Here is a 20,008-nt window from a genome sequence, read left to right as displayed (position 1 = left end):
GGCTTAAAGTTCAACATTCAGAAAACTAAGATCATGGCATCTGGTCCCACCACTTCATGGGAAATAGATGGGGAAACAGTGGAAACAGTGTCAGACTTTATTTTTGGGGGCTCCAAAATCACTGCAGATGGTGATTGCAGTCATGAAATTAAAAGACGCTTACTCCTTGGAAGAAAAGTTATGACCAAACTAGATAGCATATTAAAAAGCAGAAATATTACTGACTGAACTGAACTGAACTGAACTGAACTGATGCGGTCCCAAATTGTTAAAAAATCCTGAGAAAAACTTATTGATAGAGTCAAAGTGAAATTTACTACAAAATACTTGAATCAAGATATACGAATGAAAGAGCTTAGAGTACAGACATGAACACTTATATTTAGGGTAACTTATTTTGACAAGGTTTTCAGTAAAGTTCACTGGGGGAAAGAATAACCTTTTAAAAAAATGATGCTGGGACAACTGCAAATCCACATGCTAAAGAATATGGACCTCACAAAAAAAAGTATAAAATTTGTATCATTAAAATGTTAATTATACATGAGTGTCTCTTTTGCTGTATAGAACAGTCTTATGGACTCTGTGGGAGAGGGAGAGAGTAGGAAGATCTGGGAGAATGGCACTGAAACATGTAAAATATCATGTATGAAACGAGATGCCAGTCCAGGTTCGATGCACGATACTGGATGCTTGGGGCTAGTGCACTGGGACGACCCAGAGGGATGCTATGGGGAGGAAGGAGGGAGGAGGGTTCAGGATGGGGAACACATGTCTACCTGTGGCGGATTCATTTTGATATTTGGCAAAACTAATACAATTATGTAAAGCTTAAAAATAAAATAAAATTAATTAAAAAAAGAGAAATGAACGCATATGACTATACAAAATTAAAAAAAAATGTTAATTATAAATTGATATACCTATGGAAGTGAAAGTGTTAGTTGCTCAGTCATGTCCAGTTCTTTGTGATTCCATCGTTTGTAGGTCGTCAGGCTTCACTGTCCATGGTATTCCCCAGGCAAGAATTCTGGAGTTGGTTGCCATTTCCTCCTCTGGGGGATCTTCCTGACCCAGGGATTGAACCTGGGTCTCCTGCACCGCAGGTAGATTGCTTACCACTAGCGCCACCTGGGAAACAATTACTATATGTAAAACTATATTATTATAAGCAATCAGTTCAGTTCAGTTCAGTCACTCAGTTGTGTCCGACTCTTTGCAACCCCATGAATTGCAGCACGCCAGGATTCCCTGTCCATCACCACTCCCAGAGTTCACTCAAACTCACATCCATTGAGTCGGTGATGCCATCCAGCCATCTCATCCTCTGTTGTTCCCTTCTCTTCCTGCCCCCCATCCCTTGCAGCATCAGAGTCTTTCCCAATGAGTCAACTCTTCTCATGAGGTAGCCAAAGTACTGGAGTTTCAGCTTTAGCATCATTCCTTCCAAAGAACACTCAGGACTGATCTCCTTCAGAATGGACTGGTTGGATCTCCTTGCAGTACAAGGGACTCTCAAGAGTCTTCTCCAACACCACAGTTAAAAAAGCATCAATTCTTCGGTGCTCAGCTTTCTTCACAGTCCAATTCTCACATCCATATATGACTACTGGAAAAACCATAGCCTTGACTAGATGGACCTCTGTTGGCAGAGTAATGTCTCTGCTTTTGAATATGCTATCTAGGTTGAATATGCTATCTGTAACCAATACCTATATACAATTAATATACATTATATATATATATATATATATATATATATGTATATACAATTAATATAGACAATACCTATATGCAATTACTAAAAGTTCTGAAGTCTTGGAAGAAACATGCATGCAAATTTTTGTGACCTTGTTGCAAGCCATTGTTTTAAGATAAGACTGCCAAAGTGCAAGTGAACAAAAAAATGGATAAACTGGATTTCTTCAAAAATTAAAACTTCTGGGGAATGGTCCCAAGATGCCGGAGGAATAGGATAGGGAGACCACTTTCTCCCCCACAAATTCATCTAAAGATCATTTGAATGCTGAGTAACTTCCACAAAACAACCTCTGAATGCTGGAGTAGGACACCATGCACCCAGAAATGCAGCCCATTCTCTTTGAAAGGAGGTAGGACAAAATATAAAAGACAAAAAGAGAGACAAAAGAGTTAGGGACAGAGACCCATCATGGGGAGGGAGTCGTGAAGGAGAAGAAGTTTCCAAACAGTAGGAAACCCCCTCAAAGGCAGGTCTGTGGGGAGATTTGAAATCTCAGAGGGCAACATAACTGGGAGGGGGGAAAAAAAACCCACAGATTATGCGCCTAACCACAGCTGCCAGCAGAGAAGTAGCCTAGAAGCTCAGATCTACCACCCCTGCTGTGTACAGGCCACCCTGCTGGAGGCAGAGAGGCAGGCATGTGACAGCCAGAGCTGGAAGGCAAGGGGCTGCTCCAATCTCGGCCCCAGAGACCAGCATCCTCCACCAAACTGTGAGCAGGCTCCCAGTTGCTAACCACGTCTTCCTGGGATCCTGGATGGTTGACATCTGCCAGGAAGGTCACAGCCTGACATCAGCTCCCCAGAGGAGACACACAGCACACATGAGACAGTGCTCTCATGCTCTAGGAAACCAAGCCAGGACTGGGAGGTGATTAAGACGCACTGCACATCTGGGGCAGTGCACTTGCCAAGCACCTGGTTGTCTGAGCTGCTCGGACCTGGGAAGGGCACAAAACACATGCCCAATCGAGTCTGTGCCCTTGTGGAGTACCCGAGAACCTGAACCTGAGCGGTTTAGACCTGGGAAGTGCACGAAATGCAGGGCCCACTTTGGACAGTGCCTTCCAGAGCATCCTGGAGCCTGAGCAGTGTAGACCAGGAAAGCACATGCTGCTGTGACCTGGGACAAACCCAGTGTGGTCCATACACTGTGAGCACTCCCCACACATGCCAGCGATATTTATTTGCAGTGTTCCTCCCCTCCCCACAACACAACTAAACAAGTGAGCCTAAATAAGTGACTGCCTTCACCCCCTTGTGTCAGGGCAGCAATTAGACACCAAAGAGACCTGCAAACAGAGGAAGCCAAAATGAACAAAGAAGAGGGAACCACTGGAAGTAACAGGTGCAACAGATTAAAACCTTATATTTAACATTGACTAAGCATTGGAGGGGTCCTGTAGACCTGGAGAACAAGTACAAGCTGGAACAAGGAACTTTTTGAAACTGAACTGATTCCACACTGCTTTCAACAGCTCCAGAGAAATTCCTAGATATAGTTTTGCTATCATCACTTTTTAATTTTTTTAAAATTTATGTTCCTTATTACTCCTTTAATTTTCATTTTTACAACCTACTGTTACCTTGCAAAAAAGACCCTATTTTTAAAGCATATTTCATAAATATATATTTTATAAATTTTGTGATTGATTTTGCTTTGTATTTTTAAAATTGTATTTTTGAGAGTTTAACCTCTACTCTAGATTTTTAATTTTTGCTTTTTGGTATTTGTTATCAATTTTGTACCTTTAAGAACCTAACCTTCAATATCCATTTTCACTTAGGGATGTTGATTACTGGCTTGATTGCTCTCTCCCCTTTGGACTCTCCCTTTTATCTCCAGGTCACCTCTATCTCCTCCTTCCCCCTTCTCTTTTCTACTTTGTGAATATCTCTGGATGTTCTGGGCCGTGGAGAACACTTAGGGAACTGATTACTTGCTAGATTGGTCTCTCCTCTTTTGACTCCCCCCTCTTCTCCTCCTGGTCACCTCTATCTTCCTCATCCCTCTTCTCTTCTCTATGTAACTCTGAACCTTTCTGGGTGTTTCAGATGGTGGAGAGCACATATGGAATTGATTACTGGCTAGATTGCTCCTTCCCCTTTTGACTCTCCCTGTTCTCCTCCTGGTCACCATGCTAATTCTCCAGCAAAGCAGGAAAAAAGCCTTGAGAATTAAAAGACAAGCTGTTCAAAGCCATATCAATCCCACTGACATGCCAACTCTCTACTGGACACTTCACTGCACTCCAGAGAGAAGAGACCCAGCTCCACCCACCAGGACACAGATGCAAGCTCCCCTAACCAGGAAACCTTGACAAGCCACTAGTCCACAGGGCAGGCTCCACAATAAAGAGGAACCATAAATTTCCATCATACAGAATGGACACCCCAAACAGAGCAATCTAAACAAAATGAAAAGGCAGAGAAATATTCAGCAGGTAAAGGAACATGATAAATGCCCACCAGATCAAACAAAAGAGAAGGAGATAGGGAGTCTACCTGAAAAAGAATTCAGAATAATGATAGTAAAGATGATCCAAAAGCTTGAAAACAAAATGGAGTTACAGATAAATAAATTAGAGACAAGGATTGAGAAGATGTAAAAAATGTTTAACAAGGATCTAGAAGAGATAAAGAAGAGTCAATAAATTATGAACAATGCAATAACTGAGATCAAAAGCACTCTGGAGGGAACCAACAGTAGAATAACTGAGGCAGAAGATAGCATAAGTGAGGTGGAAGATAGAATAGTGGAAATAAATGAAGCAAAGAAGGAAAAATTTAAAAAAGAATTAAAATAAGTGAGGACAACCTCAGAGACCTCCATCCCTACATTCAAATCATAGGAGTCCCAGAAGAAGAAGACAAAAAGAAAAGGCATGAGAAAATACTTGAGGAGAGAATAGTTGAAAACTTCCCTAAAATGGGGAAGGAAATAGCCATCCAAGTTCAAGAAACCCAGAGAATCCCAAACAGAATAAACCCAAGGTAAAACACCCCAAGACACATACTAATCAAACTAACGAAGAGCAAATATTAAAAGTAGCAAGGGAAAAGCAACCAATAACACACAAGGGGATCCCCATAAGGATAACAGCTGATCCTTCAATAGAAACTCTTCAGGTCAGGAGGGAATGGCAGGACATACTTAAGGTGATGAAAGAGAAAAACCAACAACCCAGATTACTATACCCAACAAGGATCACATTAAAATATGAAGGAGAAATTAAAAGCTTTACAGAGAAGCAAAAGCTGAGAGAATTCAGTACCACCAAACCAGCTCTTGAGTAAGTGCTAAATGATCTTCTTTAGACAGGAAACACAGAAAACGTGTATAAACTTGAACCCCAAACAACAAAGTAATTGGTAAGAGGGTCATACTTATCAATAATTACTTTAAATGCAAATGGGTTGAATGCTGAAACCAAAAGGCAAAGACTGGATACAAAAACAAGCCCCCTATATATGCTGTCTACAAGAGACCCACCTCAAAACAAGGGACACAAACAGATTGAAAGTGAAGGGCTGGAAATAAATATTTCATGCAAATAGAGACCAAAAGAAAGCAGGAGTAGCAATACTCATATCAGATAAAATAGACTTTGAAATAAAGGCCATGAGAAGAGACAAAGAAGGACTCTACATAATAATCAAAGGATCAGGGAGGAGCCAAGATGGTGGAGGAGTAGGACGGGGAGAACACTTTCTCCCCCACAAATTCATCAAAAGAGCATTTAAACGTCGAGTAAATTCCACAAAACAACTTCTGAATGCCGGCAGAGGACATCAGGCACCCAGAAAAGCAACCCAACTCTTCGAAAGGAGGTAGGAAAAAATATTAAAGACAAAAAAAAAGAGACAAAAGAGGGAGGGACAGAGCTCCGTCCCGGGAAGGGAATCTTAAAAAAGAGAGAAGTTTCCAAACACCAGGAAACCTTCTCACTGCCGAATCTGTGCCGAGCTTTGGAAGCACAGAGGGCAACATAACAGGGAGAAAAATAAATAAACAATTAAAACTCGCAGATTGCGAGTCCTACAGTAACTCCCCCAGCGGAGAAGCAGCACAGACGCCTGCATCCGCCATTAGCAAGCGGGGGCTGGGCAGGGAGGCGCGGCGCGGGCTGCATCGCTGAGAGTAAGAATCTGGCCTGAATACCCTGAGCGCTATCTGAGCGAAATAATTTGGGCTAGCAAACCAGACTGTGGGATATCTACCACGCGAAAAGCCAGTCCTAACCTAAAACCGCCAGGCCCACGCACGGAACAAAGGACTGAACAGAGATAGCTGGCTGCAGACCTTCCCCCTCCGGTGACAGGCAGCCAGAGCTGGAAGGGGGCAATTGCAGCCCCAGAGAGACATTATCTATAAAACTGTAAGCGGGCTTCTTTGCTAACTAAAACTTCTTGGGGGTCTGGACGGTCAACATCTGCCTGAGAAGGTGCGCCGGTTTTACAACCAGAAAACCGAGTGGCGGGGAGGCGGTAAGTCGCAGCATTGGCGCTCGCCAAACACCTCATCACCTGAGCTGCTCGGACCTGGGAAGAGCACAAAACGCAGGCCCAACTGAGTCTGCGCCTCTGAGGACTACCCGAGTGCCTGAACCTGAGTGGCTTGGACCTGGGAGGTGCATGCAGCCCAGGGCCAGCCTCGGATTGTTCCCGGCGGAACAACCTAGAGTCCGAGCAGTGTGGACAGGGAGGCTACACGCGCCGTGAGCGGGGGCAGACCCAGGGTGGTTGAGGCACTGCGAGCCCACGCCAGTGTTATTTGTTTGCAGCATTCCTCCCTCCCTCCCCACAGCGCGACTGAACAAGTAAGCCTAAAAAAAAAAAAAAAAAAAAAAGTGTCCTCCACCGTCCCCTTTGTGTCAGGGCGGAAACCAGATACTGAAGAGACTAGCAAACGGAAGAAGATATAACAGAGGGAAACGCCTTGGAAGCTACAGGCAATAGACCAAAACCCTGTGGTTACTACGGACTACATAGGAAGGGGCCTATAGATCTTGAGAAATATAAGTCTGACCAAGGAACTAGCCAAAAATGAACTGAACCCACAACACCACCAAGAAAGTCCTAGATATATTTTTATTATTTTTAGATCATTCTTTCTTTTTTTTTTAATTAAAAAAATTTTTTTAAGTCCTCTATTGTTCCTTTAATTTTCACTTTTATAACCTATTACTTTGCAAAAAAAAAAAAAAAAAAGACCCTATTTTTTTCTTCTTCAGCAAACTTCATATATATATATTTTATAATTTTTTGACCTTTTTTTTTTCTTTTTTTTAATTTTCTTTAACATTGTATTTTTGAAATTCTAAACTCTACTCTAGATTTTTAATTTTCGCTTTTTGGTATTTGTTATCAATTTTGTACCTATAGTTTTTTTTTATATAATTTCTGTGACTTCTTTTTTTCTTCTTCTCTGTTTCTTTCTCTTCTTCTTCTATATAACATTGTATATCTGAATAATATCAATTTTGTACCTGTATTTTCTTTATAATTTTTGTGACATTGTTTTCGTTTGTCTGTTTCCTCTCTTTATTTTTCTTCTTTTTCTTCTTTTTTTTTTTTTTAACATTGTATTTTTGAAATTCCAAACTCTACTCTAGATTTTTAATTTTTGCTTTTTGGTATTAGTTATCAATTTTGAACCTGTACTTTCTTTACAATTTTTGCAACCTTGTTTGTTTTTGTTTGTTCGTTTTTTCTCTCTTTCTTTTCCTTCTTCTTTTCTTTAACGTCGTATTTTTGAAATTCCAAACTCTACTCTAGATTTTTAATTCTTGCTTTTATGTATTTGTTACCAATTTTGTACCTTTAAGAACCCAATCTTCAGGACCCATTTTTCACTAGGGAGCAAGAATACTGGCTTGACTGCTCTCTCTCCCTTTAGACTCTCCTTTTTCTCCACCAGGTCGCCTGTGTCTCCTCCCTAACCCCTCTACTCTACCCAACTCTGTGAATTTCTGTGTGTTCCAGATGGTGGAGAACACGTAGGGAACTGATTACTGGCTGGATCTGTCTCCCTCCTGTTCATTCCCCCCTTTTATCCTTCTGGCCACCTCTGTCACCTTCCTCCTTCTTCTCTTCCTCTGTATAACTCCGTGAACATCTCTGAGTGGTCTAGTTGTGGAGTGCACATAAGGAAGTGACTACTGGCTACCCCACTCTCTCCATTATTGATTCACCTCATCTCATTTGGGTCACCTCTAACTCTCTCCTCCCTCTTCTCTTCTCCATGTAACCCTGTGAACCTCTCTGAGTGACCCTCATCGTAGAGAAACTTTTCATCTTTAACCTAGATGTTTTATCAATGGTGCTGTATAGAAGGAGAAGTTTTGAAACTACTGTAAAAATAAGACCGATAACCAGAAGCAGGAGACTTAAGTCCAAACCCTGACTCCAGGGAACTCCTGACTCCAAGGAACATTAATTGACAGGAGCTCATCAAATGCCTCCATACCGACACTGAAACCAAGCACCACACGAGGGCCAATAAGTTCCAGGGCAAGACATACCAAGCAAATTCTCCAGCAACAAAGGAACACAGCCCTGAGCTTCAAGATACAGGCTGCCCAAAGTCACCCCAAAACTATAGACATCTCATAACTCACTACTGGACATTTCATTGCACTCCAGAGAGAAAAAATACAGCTCCACTCACCAGAACACCGACACAAGCTTCCCTAACCAGGAAACCTTGACAAACCACCTGTACAAACCCACACACAGTGAGGAAACGCCGCAATAAAGAGAACTCCACAAACTGCCAGAATACAGAAAGGACACCCCAAACTCAGCAATTTAAACAAGATGAAGAGACAGAGGAATACTCAGCAGATAAAGGAACAGGATAAATGCCCACCAAACCAAACAAAAGAGGAAGAGATAGGGAATCTACCTGATAAAGAATTCTGAATAATGATAGTGAAATTGATCCAAAATCTTGAAACTAAAATGGAATCACAGATAAATAGCCTGGAGACAAGGATTGAGAAGATGCTAGAAAGGTTTAACAAGGACCTAGAAGAAATAAAAAAGAGTCAGTATATAATGAATAATGCAATAAATGAAATTAAAAACACTTTGGAGGCAACAAATAGTAGAATAACAGAGGCAGAAGATAGGATTAGTGAATTAGAAGATAGAATGGTAGAAATAAATGAATCAGAGAGGATAAAAGAAAAACGAATTAAAAGAAATGAGGACAATCTCAGAGACCTCCAGGACAATATTAAACGCTACAACACTCGAATAATAGGGGTTCCAGAAGAAGAAGACAAAAAGAAAGACCATGAGAAAATACTTGAGGAGATAATAGTGGAAAACTTCCCTAAAATGGGGAAGGGAATAATCACCCAAGTCCAAGAAACCCAGAGAGTCCCAAACAGGATAAACCCAAGGAGAAACACCCCAAGACACATATTAATCAAATTAACAAAGATCAAACACAAAGAACAAATATTAAAAGCAGCAAGGGAAAAACAACAAATAACACACAAGGGAATTCCCATAAGGATAACAGCTGATCTTTCAATAGAAACTCTTCAAGCCAGGAGGGAATGGCAAGACATACTTAAAATGATGAAAGAAAATAACCTACAGCCCAGATTATTGTACCCAGCAAGGATCTCATTCAAGTATGAAGGAGAAATCAAAAGCTTTTCAGACAAGCAAAAGCTGAGAGAATTCTGCACCACCAAACCAGCTCTCCAACAAATACTAAAGGATATTCTCTAGACAAGAAACACAAAAACGGTGTATAAACTCGAACCCAAAACAATAAAGTAAATGGCAACGGGATCATACTTATCAGTAATTACATTAAACGTAAATGGGTTGAATGCCCCAACCAAAAGACAAAGACTGGCTGAATGGATACAAAAACAAGACCCCTACATATGTTGTCTACAGGAGACCCACCTCAAAACAGGGGACACATACAGACTGAAAGTGAAGGACTGGAAAAAGATTTTCCATGCAAATAGGGACCAAAAGAAAGCAGGAGTTGCAATACTCATATCAGATAAAATAGACTTTAAAACAAAGGCTGTGAAAAGAGACAAAGAAGGTCACTACATAATGATCAAAGGATCAATCCAAAAAGAAGATATAACAATTATAAATATATATGCACCCAACACGGGAGCACCACAGTACGTAAGACAAATGCTAACAAGTATGAAAGGAGAAATTTAGAATAACACAATAATAGTGGGAGACTTTAATACCCCACTCACACCTATGGATAGATCAACTAAACAGAAAATTAACAAGGAAACACAAACTTTAAACAATACAATAGACCAGTTAGACCTAATTGATATCTATAGGACATTTCATCCCAAAACAATGAATTTCACCTTTTTCTCAAGCGCACATGGAACCTTCTCCAGGATAGATCACATCCTGGGCCATAAAGCTAGCCTTGGTAAATTCAAAAAAATAGAAATCATCCCAAGCATTTTTTCTGACCACAATGCAGTAAGATTAGATCTCAATTACAGGAGAAAAACTATTAAAAATTCCAACATATGGAGGCTGAACAACACGCTGCTGAATAACCAACAAATCACAGAAGAAATCAAAAAAGAAATCAAAATTTGCATAGAAACGAATGAAAATGAAAACACAACAACCCAAAACCTGTGGGACACGGTAAAAGCAGTCCTAAGGGGAAAGTTCATAGCAATACAGGCACACCTCAAGAAACAAGAAAAAAGTCAAATAAATAACCTAACTCTACACCTAAAGCGACTAGAAAAGGAAGAAATGAAGAACCCCAGGGTTAGTAGAAGGAAAGAAATCTTAAAAATTAGAGCAGAAATAAATGCAAAAGAAACAAAAGAGACCATAGCAAAAATCAACAAAACCAAAAGCTGGTTCTTTGAAAGGATAAATAAAATTGACAAACCATTAGCCAGACTCATCAAGAAACAAAGGGAGAAAAATCAAATCAACAAAATTAGAAACGAAAATGGAGAGATCACAACAGACAACACAGAAATACAAAGGATCATAAGAGACTACTATCAACAATTATATGCCAATAAAATGGACAACGTGGAAGAAATGGACAAATTCTTAGAAAAGTACAACTTTCCAAAACTAGACCAGGAAGAAATAGAAAATCTTAACAGACCCATCACAAGCATGGAAATTGAAACTGTAATCAAAAATCTTCCAGCAAACAAAAGCCCCGGTCCAGATGGCTTCACAGCTGAATTCTACCAAAAATTTAGAGAAGAGCTAACACCTATCCTGCTCAAACTCTTCCAGAAAATTGCAGAGGAAGGTAAACTTCCAAACTCATTCTATGAGGCCACCATCACCCTAATACCAAAACCTGACAAAGATCCCACAAAAAAAGAAAACTACAGGCCAATATCACTGATGAACATAGATGCAAAAATCCTAAACAAAATTCTAGCAATCAGAATCCAACAACACATTAAAAAGATCATACACCATGATCAAGTGGGCTTTATCCCAGGGATGCAAGGATTCTTCAATATCCGCAAATCAATCAATGTAATACACCACATTAACAATTTGAAAAACAAAAACCATATGATTATCTCAATAGATGCAGAGAAAGCCTTTGACAAAATTCAACACCCATTTATGATAAAAACTCTCCAGAAAGCAGGAATAGAAGGAACATACCTCAACATAATAAAAGCTATATATGACAAACCCACAGCAAACATTATCCTCAATGGTGAAAAATTGAAAGCATTTCCTCTAAAGTCAGGAACAAGACAAGGGTGCCCACTTTCACCATTACTATTCAACATAGTTTTGGAAGTTTTGGCCACAGCAATCAGAGCAGAAAAAGAAATAAAAGGAATCCAAATTGGAAAAGAAGAAGTAAAACTCTCACTATTTGCAGATGACATGATCGTCTACATAGAAAACCTTAAAGATTCCACCAGAAAATTACTAGAAATAATCAATGACTATAGTAAAGTTGCAGGATATAAAATCAACACACAGAAATCCCTTGCATTCCTATACACTAATAATGAGAAAACAGAGAGAGAAATTAAGGAAACAATTCCATTCACCATTGCAACGGAAAGAATAAAATACTTAGGAATATATCTACCTAAAGAAACTAAAGACCTATATATAAAAAACTATAAAACACTGGTGAAAGAAATCAAAGAGGACACTAATAGATGGAGAAATATACCATGTTCATGGATTGGAAGAATCAATATAGTGAAAATGAGTATACTACCCAAAGCAATTTATAGATTCAATGCAATCCCTATCAAGCTACCAACAGTATTCTTCACAGAGCTGGAACAAATAATTTCACAATTTGTATGGAAAAACAAAAAACCTCGAATAGCCAAAGCGATCTTGAGAAAGAAGAATGGAACTGGAGGAATCAACCTACCTGACTTCAGGCTCTACTACAAAGCCACAGTTATCAAGACAGTATGGTACTGGCACAAAGACAGATATATAGATCAATGGAATAAAATAGAAAGCCCAGAGATAAATCCACGCACATATGGACACCTTATCTTTGACAAAGGAGGCAAGAATATACAATGGATTAAAGACAATCTCTTTAACAAGTGGTGCTGGGAAATCTGGTCAACCACTTGTAAAAGAATGAAACTAGACCACTTTCTAACACCATACACAAAAATAAACTCAAAATGGATTAAAGATCTCAACGTAAGACCAGAAACTATAAAACTCCTAGAGGAGAACATAGGCAAAACACTCTCTGACATACATCACAGCAGGATCCTCTATGACCCACCTCCCAGAATATTGGAAATAAAAGCAAAAATAAACAAATGGGACCTAATTAACCTTAAAAGCTTCTGCACATCAAAGGAAACTATTAGCAAGGTGAAAAGACAGCCTTCAGAATGGGAGAAAATAATAGCAAATGAAGCAACTGACAAACAAGTAATCTCAAAAATATACAAGCAACTCCTACAGCTCAACTCCAGAAAAATAAATGACCCAATCAAAAAATGGGCCAAAGAACTAAATAGACATTTCTCCAAAGAAGACATACAGATGGCTAACAAACACATGAAAAGATGCTCAACATCACTCATTATCAGAGAAATGCAAATCAAAACCACTATGAGGTACCATTTCACACCAGTCAGAATGGCTGCGATCCAAAAGTCTACAAATAATAAGTGCTGGAGAGGGTGTGGAGAAAAGGGAACCCTCTTACACTGTTGGTGGGAATGCAAACTAGTACAGCCACTATGGAGAACAGTGTGGAGATTCCTTTAAAAACTGGAAATAGAACTGCCTTATGATCCAGCAATCCCACTGCTGGGCATACACACTGAGGAAACCAGAAGGGAAAGAGACACGTGTACCCCAATGTTCATCGCAGCACTGTTTATAATAGCCAGGACATGGAAGCAAGCTAGATGTCCATCAGCAGATGAATGGATAAGAAAGCTGTGGTACATATACACAATGGAGTATTACTCAGCCATTAAAAAGAATACATTTGAATCAGTTCTAATGAGGTGGATGAAACTGGAGCCTATTATACAGAGTGAAGTAAGCCAGGAGGAAAAACAGAAATACAGTATACTAACGCATATATATGGAATTTAGAAAGATGGTAACAATAACCTGGTGTACGAGACAGCAAAAGAGACACTGATGTATAGAACAGTCGTATGGACTCTGTGGGAGAGGGAGAGGGTGGGAAGATTTGGGAGAGTGACATTGAAACATGTAGAATATCATGTAAGAAACGAGTCACCAGTCCAGGTTCGATGCGCGATACTGGATGCTTGGGGCTGGTGCACCGGGACGACACAGAGGGATGGTGTGGGGAGGGAGGAGGGAGGAGGGTTCAGGATGGGGAACACATGTATGCCTGTGGCGGATTCATTTTGATATTTGGCAAAACTAATACAATTATGTAAAGTTTAAAAATAAAATAAAATTAAAATAAATAAATTAATTAATTAAAAAAAATAATCAAAGGATCAAACAAAGAAGAAGATATAACAATTATAAACATATATGCACCCAACCTAAGAGCACCTCAATACGTAAAACAAATGCTAACAAGCATGAAAGGGGAAATTAACAGTAACACAATAAGAGTAGGAGACTTTAATACCCCACTCACACCTATGGATAGATAAACTAAGCAGAAAATTAGCAAGGAAACAAAAACTTTAAATGATACAATGGACCAGTTAGACCTAATTGATATCTTTGGATGCTTGGGGCTAGTGCACTGGGACGACCCAGAGGGATGGTATGGGGAGGGAGGAGGGAGGAGGGTTCAGGATGGGGAACACATGTATACCTGTGGTGGATTCATTTTGATATTTGACAAAACTAATACAATTATGTAAAGTTTAAAAATAAAAAAAAAAAATACAAAAAATACAAAAAAAAAAAAAAAAAAAAGACATTTCACCCCAAAACAATGAATTTCACCTTTTTCGCAAGTGCACACAGAACATTCTCCAGGATTAATCACATTCTGGGCATAGGTCTAACCTTAATAAATTCAAAGAAAATTGAAACCATTTCAAACCTCTTTTTTGATCATAATGTGGTAAGAGTAGATATCAACTCAAAGAAAGGCAATGCCAAAGAATGCTCAAACTACCGCACAATTGCACTCATCTCACATGCTAGTAAAGTAATGCTCAAATTTCTCCAAGCCAGGATCAGGAATACGTGAACCATGAACTTCCAGATGTTCAAGCTGAATTTAAAAAAGGCAGAAGAACCAGAGATCAAATCGCCAACATCCGCTGGATCATGGGAAAAGCAAGAGAGTTCCAGAAAAACATCTATTTCTGCTTTATTGACTATGCCAAAGCCTTTGACTGTGTGATCATAATAAACTGGAAAATTCTGAAAGAGATGGGAATACAAGACCACCTGACCTGCTTATTGAGAAACCTATATGCAGGTCAGGAAGCAACAGTTAAAAGCTAGAACATGGAACAACAGACTGGTTCTAAATAGGAAAAGGAGTATGTCAAGGCTGTATATTGTCACCCTGCTTATTTAACTTATATGCAGAGTACATCATGAGAAATGCTGGACTGGAAGAAGCACAAGCTGGAATCAAGATTGCCAGGAGAAATATCGATAACCTCAGATATGCAGATGACACCAGCCTTATGGCAGAAAGTGAAGAGGAACTAAAAAGCCTCTTGAGGAAAGTGAATGAGAAGACTGAAAAGGTTGGTGTAAAGCTCAACATTCAGAAAACTAAGATCATGGCACCTGGTCCCATCATTTCATGGCAAGTAGATGCAGAAACAGTGGCAACAGTGTAGGACTTTATTATTATCTTTTTTTTTTTTTTTTTGGCTCCAGGATCACTGAAGATGGTGATTGCAGCCATGAAATTAAAAGATGCTTACTCCTTGGAAGGAAAGTTATGACCAACCTAGATAGCATATTCAAAAGCAGAGACATTACTTTGCCAACAAAGGTCCGTCTAGTCAAGGCTATGGTTTTTCCAGTAGTCATGTATGGATGTGAGATTTGGACTGTGAAGAAAGCTGAGCACCGAAGAATTGATGCTTTTGAACTGTGGTGTTGGAGAAGACTCTTGAGAGTCCCTTGGACTGCAAGGAGATCCAACCAGTCTATTCTAAAGGAGATCAGTCCTGGATGTTCTTTGGAAGGAATGAAGCTAAAGCTGAAACTCCAGTACTTTGGCCACCTCAGGAGAAGAGTTGACTCATTGGCAAAGACTCTGATGCTGGGAGGGATTTGGGGCAGGAGGAGAAGGGGACGACAGAGGATGAGATGGCTGGATGGCATCACCAACTCAATGGATGTGAGTTTGAGTGAACTCTGGGAGTTGGTGATGGAGAGGGAGGCCTGGTGTGCTGCAATTCATGGGGTCACAGAGTCAGACTCGACTGAGTGACTGAACTGAACTCAACTGAATAGGGAAAAAACTATTAACAATACAAACATAAGGAGATTAAACAACACAGTTCTGAGTAACCAACAAATCATGGAATAAATCAAAAAGGATATCAAAATATGCACAGAAACAAATGAAAATGAAAACACGACAACCCAAAACCTATGGGATTCAGTAAAAGCAGCGCTAAGGGCAAGGTTCATATCATTACAAGCTTACTTCAAGAAACAAGAGAAAAATCAGATAAACAACCTAACTTTACATGTAAAGCAACTAGAAAAAGAAGAAATGAAGAACCCCAGGGTTAGTAGAAGGAAATAAATCATAAAAATTAGGGCAGAAATCAATGAAAAAGAAATAAAGGTGACTATGGGGCGGAAACGAGAGGAGTTACCTGGAGCCATGGCTGCGCGGGCGCAGGAGGGCCTAGAGGAGCTATCCCACATTGAAGGTCAGGAAGGGTGGCGGTGAGGAGATACACGTCGTCCAAGGTAAGGAGCAATGGCTGTGCTTTGCTGGAGCAGCCATGAAGAGATACCCCACACCCAAGGTAAGAGAAACCCAGGTAAGATGGTAGGTGTTGCAAGAGGGCATCAGAGGGCAAACACACTGAAACCATACTCACAGAAAACTAGTCAATCTAATCACACTAGGACCACAGCCTTGTCTAACTCAATGAAACTAAGCCATGCTCATGGGGCAAACCAAGACAGGTGGATCATGATGGAGAGACCTGACAGAATGTGGTCCACTGGAGAAGGGAATGGCAAACCACTTCAGTATTCTTGCCTTGAGAACCCCATGAACAGTATGGAAAGGCAAAATGATAGGATACTGAAAGAGGAACTCCCCAGGTCAGTAGGTGCCCAATATGCTACTGGAGATCAGTGGAGAAATAAGTCCAGAAAGAATGAAGGGATGGAGCCAAAGCAAAAAGAATACCCAGCTGTGGATGTGACTGGTGATAGAAGCAAGGTCCGATGTTGTAAAGAGCAATATTTGCATAGGAACCTGGAATGTCAGGTCCATGAATCAAGGCAAATTGGAAGTGGTCAAACAAGAGATAGCAACAGTGAATGTCGGCATTCTAGGAATCAGTCAACTGAAATGGACTGGAATGGGTGAATTTAACTCAGATGACCATTATGTCTACTACTGCAGGCAGTAATCCCTCAGAAGAAATGGAGTGGCCATCATGGTCAACAAAAGAGTCCGAAATGCAGTACTTGGATGCAATTTCAAAAATGACAGAATGATCTCTGTTTGTTTCCAAGGCAACCCATTCAATATCACAGTAATACAAGTCGATGCCCCAACCAGTAATGCTGAAGAAGCTGAAGTTGAACGATTCAATGAAGACCTACAAGACCTTTTAGAACTAACACCCAAAAAAGATGTCCTTTTCATTATAGGGGACTGGAATGCAAAAGTAGGAAGTCAAGAAACACCTGGAGTAACAGACAAATTTGGCCTTGGAATACGGAATGAAGCAGGGCAAAGACTAATAGAGTTTTGCCAAGAAAATGCACTGGTCATAACAAACACCCTCTTCCAACAATACAAGAGAAGACTCTATACATGGACATCACCAGATGGTCAACACCGAAATCAGATTGATTATATTCTTTGCAGCCAAAGAAGGAGAAGCTCTGTACAGTTAGCAAAAACAAGACCAGGAGCTGACTGTGACTCAGAACATGAACTCCTTATTTCCAAATTCAGACTTAAATTGAAGAAAGTTGAGAAAACCACTAGACCATTCAGGTATGACCTAAATCAAATCCCTTATGATTATACAATGGAAGTGAGATATAGATTTAAGGGCCTAGATCTGATAGATAGAGTGCCTGATGAACTATGGAATGAGGTTCGTGACATTGTACAGGAGACAGGGATCAAGACCATTCCCATAGAAAAGAAATGCAAAAAAGCAAAATGGCTGTCTGGGGAGACCTTACAAATAGCTGTGAAAAGAAGAGAAGCAAAAAGCAAAGGAGAAAAAGGAAGATATAAACATCTGAATGCAGAGTTCCAAAGAATAGCAAGAAGACATAAGAAAGCCTTCTTCAGCGATCAATGCAAAGAAATAGAGGAAAACAACAGAATGGGAAAGACTAGGGATCTCTTCAAGAAAATTATAGATACCAAAGGAACATTTCATGCAAAGATGAGCTTGATAAAGGACAGAAATGGTATGAACCTAACAGAAGCAGACAATATTAAGAAGAGATGGCAAGAATACACAGAAGAACTGTACAAAAAAGATCTTCATAACCCAGGTAATCACGATGGTGTGATCACTGACCGAGAGCCAGACATCCTGGAATGTGAAATCAAGTGGGCATTAGAAAGCATCACTACGAACAAAGCTAGTGGAGGTGATGGAATTCCAGTGGAGATATTCTGAATCCTGAAAGATGATGCTGTGAAAGTGCTGCACTCAATATGCCAGCAAATTTGGAAAACTCAGCAGTGGCCACAGGCCTGGAAAAGGTCAGTTTTTATTCCAATCCCAAAGAAAGGCAATGCCAAAGAATGCTCAAACTACCGCACAATTGTATTCATCTCACACGCTAGTAAAGTAATGCTCAAAATTTTCCAAGCCAGGCTTCAGCAATATGTGAACCGTGAACTTGCTGATGTTCAAGCTGGTTTTAGAAAAGGCTGAGGAACCAGAGATCAAATTGCCAACATCTGTTGTATCATAGAAAAAGCAAGAGAGTTCCAGGAAAACATCTATTTCTGCTTTATTGACTATTCCAAAGCCTTTGACTGTGTGGATCACAATAAACTGTGGAAAAGTCTTTAAGAGATGGGAATACCAGACCACCTGATCTGCCTCTTGAGAAATTTGTATGCAGGTCAGGAAGCAACAGTTAGAACTGGACATGGAACAACAGACTTGTTCCAAATAGGAAAAGGAGTTCGTCAAGGCTGTATATTGTCACCCTGTTTATTTAGCTTATATGCAGAGTACATCATGAGAAATACTGGACTGGAAGAAGCACAAGCTGGAGTCAAGATTGCCGGGAGAAATATCAGTAACCTCAGATATGCAGATGACACCAGCCTTATGGCAGAAAGTGAAGAGGAACTAAAAAGCCTCTTGATGAAAGTGAAAATGGAGAGTGAAAAAGTTGGCGTAAAGCTCAACATTCAGAAAATGAAGATCATGGCATCCGGTCCCACCACTTCATGGGAAATAGATGAGGAAACAGTGGAAACAGTGTCAGACTTTATATTTCTGGGCTCCAAAATAACTACAGATGGTGACTGCAGCCATGAAATTAAAAGACGCTTACTCCTTGAAAGGAAAGTTATGACCAACCTAGATAGCATATTCAAAAGCAGAGACATTACTTTTCCAACAAAGGTCCATCTAGTTAAGGCTATGGTTTTTCCTTTGGTCATGTATGGATGTGAGAGTTGGACTGTGAAGAAGGCTGAGCACTGACGAATTGATGATTTTGAACTGTGGTGTTGGGGAAGACTCTTGAGAGTCCCTTGGACTGCAAGGAGATCCAACCAGTCCATTCTGAAGGAGATCAGCCCTGGGATTACTTTGGAAGGAATGATGATAAAGCTGAAACTCCTGTACTTGGGCCACCTCATGCGAAGTGTTGATTCATTGGCAAAACTCTGATGCTGGGAAGGTTTGGGGGCAGGAGAAGAAGGGGATGACACAGGATGAGATGGCTGGATGGCATCACTGACTCAATGGACATGAGTCTGAGTGAACTCCGGTAGTTGGTGAGGGACAGGGAGGCCTGGCGTGCTGCAATTCATAGGTTCGCAAAGAGTCGGACACGACTGAGCGACTGATCTGATCTGATCTGATCTGATAGCAGTAATCTACAAAACTAAAAGTTGGTTCTTTCAGAAGATAAGTAAGATAGACCAACAATTAGCCAGACTCATCAAGAAAAAAAAAGGAGAAGAATCAAATAAACAAAATAGAAATGAAAATGGAGAAATCACAGCAGACAATGCAGAAATACAAAGGATCATAAAAGACTACTATCAGCAATTATATGCCAATAAAATGAACAACGTGGAAGAAGTGGACAAATTCTTAGAAAAGTATGACTTTCCAAAACTGGACCAGGAAGAAATAGAAAATCTTAACAGAGCTATCACAAGCATGGAATCAAAACTCTAATAAAAATTCTTCTAACAAATAAAAGCCCAGGATCAGGTGGCTTCACAGCTGAATTCTACCAAAAATTTAGAGAAGAGCTAGCGCCTATCCTACTCAAACTCTTCTAGAAAATTTCAGAGGAAGGTAAACTCCCAAACTCTTTCTATTGCACCATCATCACCCTAATACCA

The sequence above is a fragment of the Bos grunniens genome, chromosome 7 (assembly GCF_055505025.1).
Source record: "Bos grunniens cultivar Pamir isolate PY7600 chromosome 7, Bosgru_T2T1.0, whole genome shotgun sequence".
NCBI lineage: Eukaryota > Metazoa > Chordata > Mammalia > Artiodactyla > Bovidae > Bos > Bos grunniens.
This window is presented reverse-complemented; position numbering follows the sequence as displayed.